The following is an 8219-nucleotide window of genomic DNA, read 5'->3' as shown; positions in this document are numbered from 1 at the left end:
TTATAAGTTTGACTTTATGGGACTTTAGAAACTTGATCTCATAAACTTTCTCTTATTTGGTCTCCGTATAATGAAATTATGTCATTTTATAATCTCTTTTCATTCAGTCAATCGTTGTGAACTCTATTCTAATCGCTCACTTCATTGACCATGTTGTACCAAGACATATTTGCATGGAGTAAACAATAACATCAGTTAGCCAAATCAAAAAATATATTATACAGAGAGCGGAGACAATCAATAAAAAATCTTGAATTTTTTTTATGGATAGTTTACGTGGGTATTGTTGTAAGCCGTCGTAACGCACGGGCAACCGACTAGTTCTCACATTATACATCAGTATCACCAGGAGAGATACCTACAAAGAATTTTGTAAAATAGTAGAAAACATAGGAAACTGAATTTTGTTCAAAATGCACCGAAGTTACAGTGTTGAGTTGGCAGTTGTACCAAAGTTGGTAAGCTATTTAGGATACTAGACATAATTATTACCTCAAGTACCCAGATAAATTTTCTAACAGCGTCTGCTGTGCCCTGGAACCAACCAGCAGCCTCCCCAGGCATTTGTGTTGCAGCCAGCACCTATTTGTTGCCAAATTTATATCAGTAAATGCATGTTCTACGCTTTAATGAGATAAAGAAATTTAACCAAGCTCCGAGATGGGAATCGTGAAAATAATATTTGCAAGCTCTCTGAGTAAAGCAATCAAATTTGAGGTGACTTACCTCAACAGATCCATCAGTGAAGTTGATCCCCCCACCAAGATAGGTACGATGAATGTGACGGTTAAGAGAAGCTGAGTTGAACTGAGTCATAACAAATATCTTGTTTATGCCACTGTTGAAACAGTTGCTCATGGGGATATAAATAAGCCTGTAACATCCTCCAATAGGAACCTAAGTAATGCAACAAAAGGAAAGAAACAAGATTCAGACCACTGATTCAATGCAACAAAAGGATGGAGATGGACAAAGTAGTGGAAGGAATCATGTGCGGTGGGGCCCTGCTAATAATTAATAATTAATAATTTAAACATACGGAAACCTCGCTACTGTAGGAATTATGGTTTAACTACCTTTATACAAATCAATTACCATGTGAATATTTCTAGAAAAGCCACATACTTTTGGTGCCTTCTGCAGTAGAGGTGTATCTACTTGAAATAAAATAAAGCTGGAGATTGCTAGAGATCTCTAGATCATGTCTACTTAATAAGACCGAAGATGATTATTAAATCGGTACTTCTTGCAACATGAAGCCAATAAAGTCAAAGTGTGCCATCTTACAGCAGGGGTGGCCCTTGTGCTTGTGAGAGGGAAAAGCTGAGTCCCAAAATGACGGCAGCGACTTTGTTAGGATCAGCATAATTCCTCCGAAAGGATGTTCGGACGACCTGTAAGTTTTTGCATCCAGAAATTGATAATTATAGCAGCTAACATCAAGTCAAATAAAAAAATACAAAGGGCTGTGATGAAACACCAATACTATTATCGACAGGATGAGACTTACAAGAGTGTCTAGGCCAGCATCTGATGTGAGCACACACTGGGTGCTGCTCACAGCACCCCTTGCACTGAAACACATCCTCCTCAGTGCCTTGTTGCGTCTGATGCTGCAGCAGTTGATCCTCATCCTCTCACTCCCATAACCTCCACTGCCTCTCCTCACTGGGCTCATACACGCTTTTCCGTCTAGGGGAAGCACGCTGCTGAACTGCATAGCTGAAGCACACCTGCACGATCACAACCATTAACCACCAGGCAGTCCTGGAAATCTATTTCACTATGTACTGAATCAAGATGCAGGGCAAGACTATATAAAAAAACTGACTTTCTTGCCTAGTTCCTGACAAATCCCCGCAACAATCAAGGGAAAAGGGAGCCATACTTTTGCAGAATCCTTACTGCCGTAAGGAGGGATCATCAACGTACTCGCGGAATAACGGACTGGATAGTAAAGGATTAAAGGGTGGTGGTGCAATGGTGTACACAAGGGAGATTTCGAAAGCGAAGGATGGAAGCACACATCAGACTGAGGAAAGCTATAAAAAGGACCTTCTGCCTTCTTTTCGGGAGTTAGACATGTGAATCACAACAGCTCAGTCCCAGTTGGGTTGGATCTTTTCTTCCTTGTACACTCTGAACCCATATAGAAGCAAAGTGTAATAGGAAAACTTTGCGATAGAAAAGTACTCCACGATCCAAGGATGAAAAGCAACCAGGAGAAGAACATGAGGTTGAATAAAGTCATAACGAATAGTCACAACCCCAAATTAGCAACCCGGCCCACCTAAAATCAAGTGCATCTAACCAAAACGTATGCAGGACAGATTCATACCAGAAATGGGAGGAGATTGCAGAAAGTGCTTCGGAACCAAGTGGAAGCGTGGAGCCACTCGACGCGAGGAGGGGGAGGAAAAGGCAGCAGCACTTTTGGAGTTGTTTAAGGACAACAATGATGAAACGGGGATGTCCACAAGTTTAATGACGCCATTAGGCCCAACATCCTAACCCTAGCCGCCATTTTCCCTGTGGCCGCCGCCCCTGCCATCCTCCCAGCCGCCACCTTCTCCCTCTTTTCCCTCTCTCCTCTGCTCCTTCCTCTCTCCCACCTTCCTCTCTCCTCTCTCTGCTCTGTTCACCGCGCGAAGCCGCCAAGGACCGCACCCCTGCCCGTCGAGCCGCTCGCCCAAGCCGCGCTAGGACCGCGCTGCCGTGCGCGCTCGACGCCGACCGCGTGAAGCCCCGACCCGCCCTGCCGTGCGCGCTCGACGCCGACCGCCTGACGACTCGACGCTCCAGGCGCCCTGCGCGCCAGGCCCCGCCCGCGCGCACCCAGCGCCGAGCCCCTGCACGCGCCACGCGAGCCACCAGCCGAAGACCTCGCGCCGCCGGTGGTCTCCGAGAACAGCGGGTCGAACTCGTCGTCCTCGTCGTCCTTGTCGTCGTCGAGGGTGTCGCTCGGCTGCAGCGGTGGCGACACGGCCGCATCCACATCTGGCAGCGTCGGTGGGTGTGGGGAGGGGTCATGGGGAAAGAACGGGCTGGACATTAAGGTTTCGTCGCTCGACGTCGCCTACGCCAGCGGCGGTGTAGGCGGAGGTGGGGAGCCGACATGAGAGCTGGAGGTACTGGCGGTGGTTGGGAGGAGGATTTCTTGAAGTGAGGCGGTGAGGCTCGCGAGGGACGGTGGGAGCGCCAGGAGCTCCGCCTCGTCGAAGGGCTCCGTGTCCTCTCCTCCCGAGATCTCGGTGAGTGGTTGGTGGTGGGTCAGAGAGGTAGAGAGGAAGGCACGGACGTGAGCTCACGCACGGTCCTGCTTCGCTGAATTCTGATTTCGGGTCCGAGACGTGGGCCACGCGTCGCGTACGCGTTTGTGGAGACTCCGTGGAGCGCGGGGAGGGCACGAATCACTCGCGTCTTTTAACTAGAAGTAATGTATGTCTATTTTCGTTAATAATGACAACAGTGATATACAAGATTTTTATTGGGTAAAATTAAACTTCACCATCACAAAAAAAAATGATTCTACATGACAAAAAAGTTTCCATCAAGCAAATGCATCATCACACTAGGTTACTCTCGACAAGAGAACAAAATTACGAGTTCAGTACTTTCGGGATAGAGTAGCTATGGTCAACAAGGATGAGAAGAAAATGAGCTCATAGTGGTCTATCAAAGCAACTCTATTGTGCAGTTAACAATAAGGAATATAAGTCGAATATACTGAGCGTATGGAATATCCTCTTTCATGACCCTCCAGACCATGTTTAGATTCTCAATTTTACCAGCTCTATTGCATTTTGCACAATTTGTTTTTTAAAGGAGTCTTTGATGTGAATGTATAGGTTAATGACACCTGACAATACAATACTTGTGTGTTACTATGGCAAGTCGATATTACTAATAGCTTCAACTAATTTGCTCCTTGATATCTCTTTTTCTGTAAAGCAAACCAAAATATTGTGCTTCCAAATTTTGATATAGGAAGTTTCGATCAGTAAAGAAATAAAATAATGTAAGAAACTTGACAAGGACTCGTTGGTCTTGGCACAAACAATAAAATGGAAAGACGTTTGGTTCAAATATTTGTAACGTAATGGGTAAGTGATAACGTTAAATCATGTTTGTTTTAGTCCAACCGTTATCAGATACCATACTAAAAAATGATACCGGACTATTCAAATTTGTTACCGTCCGTAATCGAGTGTAAACCATTACCATTACCCTTTACGTTACATTTCGTGAACCAAACAGCACCTATATTATCTGGCATAAATAGATGACCGATTTATCATGTACTAACTTCATACACAAGGTCCACATGACAAATACATGTTCAAATCATGAGAGCAGACAACTGCATAATAGGGTAAAACACCACATCTAGATAGCACGAACGACTCAAAGGTTGCGAAGTATAGATGACGATGACACACAAGAACACTGTTGAAGCACGGGGAGCCACCTGAGTCAACCGGTCTCCTGGTCGAAGGCGTCGCCATCAGACTTCTCGGTGTTGTTTGCATCATCGTTCTCCACCCCAGCGTCGTACTCCTGTGGGCTTCTCGATGATAACCAGATGGTTGTTGGTCTTTCGGATCTCGTTCAGTTGAGCGGCGAGCAAAGGAAAAAAACAAAGGGAAGCGTTAGTGAGTCACCCCATCGACATCGATAGCGTTAGAGAAGGGGCAAGGAAATAGAGAGAACCACATCACCTTATCCTCGAGGTCCACAGGGGAGCAGCGTGGACGTCGGGATGACCGCGACCGTGTCACGACCCGTGGCCTAGGGTTCACCAAACCCTAGACGTGAGCCGCGATAGTAGGAACCGACAGCTTCCCTGGTAAGCTTCGTGGCGAGGAAGAAGTAGACAGGTTTGTGGCTAATCCTTTCTTTTTCAATTCGTAATCTCTGACGGTTTATCAGTACAAGTATTTCTATGCCATTAGATGGGCCAGATTACAATCAAAGAAAAGCCACACAATTGCCCAAATTAACCCTAAAGCTTCTAGAACCACATAGATCTCCAGATCTACTACTACACCGAACTCACCTCTGCTTCGGTCGTTACATTTTCCGCCCAAACAGAACTCGCTTGTCCAGGACATCAGGAAACCTGTTTTTGACCACATAAAAATCTTCCTAGGTTGCTGAAGAAACAGGCAAACCTGACCATTTAATCATCACTTGAGGTACTGCATGATTACCCCTCCGAACCAACCTTTTGTCCACAATTTTCTCAGGCCAAATCCCTGGACCAGACAAATCTGCCACCTTGGGAAGCTCAACAAAAACTGGAGTATGTTTAGGGTGAAATGCCTTTAACTGGGATACATGAAAAACGGGGTGTATCTGTGCATTTTCTGGCAACTCCAATCGATAAGCCACAGCACCAATTCTTGCCACAATTTTGAAAGGACCAAAGAACTTAAAGGATAACTTTGGATATGGCATGTTAACCACTGTCTTTTGAGCATAAGGTTGTAACTTGAGAAGCACAAATTCTCCAACCTGGAATTCCCTAGGAGTTCGCCCTCTGTCTGCCATTTGTTTCATTCTATTTTGAGCTTGTGCCAACCTCTCTCTGAGCAGTTCAGAGGCCACTTGTCTTTCCTGCAACCAGGTAGTAACATCCCTGTCCCCTTCCTCTATCAACCAAGGAACAACCATCACAGGAGGTGTATAACCATACAAAATTTTAAAGGGAGAACAGGCCAGAACAGTATGGTAGGTGGTGTTATACCAAAACTATGCTAAAGCCAACCACTGCCTCCATTTGTGAGGATGATCATGGACTGCACACCTAAGATATTGTTCCAAACACTGATTCACCCTCTCAGTCTGCCCATCTGTCTGAGGATGATATGCAGTAGAAAATAGCAACTTCACTCCCATAAGGTGAAACAAATGTGTCCAGAAAGAACTTGTAAACACTTTATCTCTGTATGACACAATAGTTTTAGGAGCCCCATGAAGCTTAACCACAGTGTCCAGAAACACCTGAGCTACCCCTTGAGCAGTGTATGGATGTTTGACGGAAATAAAATGAGCATATTTGGAGAATCTGTCCACCACTACCAAAATAGTGTCAAAACCTTCAGATTTAGGCAGCCCTCCACAAAATCCATAGAAACGTCCTCCCAAGCACCTGTAGTGTCGGCGTTTCGAGACCGGGGGGTCCCTGGGCCGACGAGTGAGTGTCGCCGCGTGCCCCAGCCCAGATGGGTCGAGCGCGAGGGCGAGCGTGAAGGGGGGAGAGCGAGGCGGCCGGAGACCGGCGTGAGAGAGGTGGGAATCCCGCGGCCTTCGTGTTCGTCCCGCGCCCAGGTCGGGTGCGCTTGCAGTAGGGGGTTACAAGCGTCCACGCGGGAGAGGGAGCGAGCGGCCCCAAGCGAGCGCCTGTCTTGTCCTCGTCCCCGCGCGGCCAACCCTCTCTAAGAGGGCCCTGGTCCTTCCTTTTATAGGCGTAAGGAGAGGATCCAGGTGTACAATGGGGGGTGTAGCAGAGTGCTACGTGTCTAGCGGGGGAGAGCTAGCGCCCTAAGTACATGCCGTCGTGGCAGCCGGAGAGATTTTGGCACCCAGCTGGTGTGATGTCGTGGCCGTCGGAGGAGCGATGGAGCCTGGCGGAGGGACAGCTGTCGGAGCGGTTGGGTCCTTGCTGACGTCCTCTTGCTTCCGTAAGGGGGCTGAGAGTCGCCGTCGTCACAGAGCATGCGGGGCGTCATCATTGCCTATCTGGCGGAGCTAGCCAGATGGGACGCCGGTCTGGTTCCCCGTGGCCTGAGTCAGCTCGGGGTAGGGTGATGATGGCGCCTCCTGTTGACGTGGCTGGCCTGCGCCCTAGGTTGGGCGATGCGGAGGCTCCTCCGAAGCCGAGGTCGAGTCTGTCTTCTGTGGCCGAGGCCGAGTCCGAGCCCCTGGGTCAGGCGAGGCGGAGGTCGTCGGCTGAGGCCAGGGCGGAGTCCGAGCCCTGGGGTCCGGCGAAGCGGAGTTCGTCGTCTTCCGGGACTTAGCCCGAGTCCGAGCCCTGGGACGGGCGGAGCGGAGTTCGCCGTCTTCCGGGACTTAGCCCGAGTCCGAGCCCTGGGTCGGGCGGAGCGGAGTTCGCCGTCTTCCGGGACTTAGCCCGAGTCCGAGCCCTGGGTCGGGCGGAGCGGAGTTCGCCGTCTTCCAGGACTTAGCCCGAGTCCAAGCCCTGGGTCGGGCGGAGCGGAGTTCGCCGTCTTCCGGGACTTAGCCCGAGTCCGAGCCCTGGGTCGGGCGGAGCGGAGTTTCCTATGGTGCCTCCGGCGGGGCCTGACTGCCTGTCAGCCTCACTCTGTCAAATGGCACCGCAGTCGGAGTGGCGCAGGCGGCGCTGTCCTTCTGTCAGGCCGGTCAGTGGAGCGGCGAAGTGACGGCGGTCACTTCGGCTCTGCCGGGGGGCGCGCGTCAGGATAAAGGTGTCAGGCCACCTTTGCATTAAATGTTCCTGCGACTTGGTCGGTCGGTGCGGCGATTTAGTCAGGGTTGCTTCTTAGCGAAGGCAGGGCCTTGGGCGAGCCGGAAATATGTTCGCTGTTGGAGGGGGGCCTCGGGCGAGACGGAAATCCTCCGGGGTCGGCTGCCCTTGTTCGAGGCTAGGCTCGGGCGAGGCGTGATCGAGTCGCTGAATGGACTGATCCCTGACTTAGTCGCACCCATCAGGCCTTTGCAGCTTTATGCTGATGGGGGTTACCAGCTGAGAATTAGGAGTCTTGAGGGTACCCCTAATTATGGTCCCCGACAGTAGCCCCCGAGCCTCAAAGGGAGTGTTAGCACTCGCTTGGAGGCTTTCGTCGCACTTTTTTGCAAGGGGACCAGCCTTTCTCGGTTGCGCTTTTGTTCCGGTGGGTGTAGCCCCCGAGGCCTCGGAGGAGTGGTTTCACTCCTCCGAGGTCTTAATGCCTCGCGTAATGCTTCGACTGGTCTGGTTGTTCCCTCATGCGAGCTGGCCGTAGCCCGGGTGTACGGTCGGGTCCCAAGTTCTCGGGCTGGTATGTTGACGCTGTCAACGGTTCGGCCGGAGCCGGGTTTGCGAGAGCAGACCCCGAGCCTCTACACAGGGCGAGAGGGCGATCAGGGACAGACTCGGCTTTTTTACATACGCCCCTGCGTCGCCTTTCCGCAAGGAGGAGGGGGGAAAGCGCCATGTTGCCCTCGATGGGCGCCGAACATGGTGTCTCCGGTGAGCT

General features: G+C 50.3%; 1 pseudogene; it reads right to left on the bottom strand.

Moving 5' to 3' along the window:
* Positions 1-569: 569 nt before the first annotated feature.
* On the bottom strand, positions 570-3474 carry LOC103646126 (uncharacterized; annotated as a pseudogene).
* Positions 3475-8219: the final 4745 nt, after the last annotated feature.

The sequence above is a fragment of the Zea mays genome, chromosome 2 (assembly GCF_902167145.1).
Source record: "Zea mays cultivar B73 chromosome 2, Zm-B73-REFERENCE-NAM-5.0, whole genome shotgun sequence".
Taxonomy (NCBI): Eukaryota; Viridiplantae; Streptophyta; class Magnoliopsida; order Poales; family Poaceae; genus Zea; species Zea mays.
Note: the sequence above shows the minus strand (reverse complement) of the source record. Positions and strands in the feature narration are given on the sequence as shown.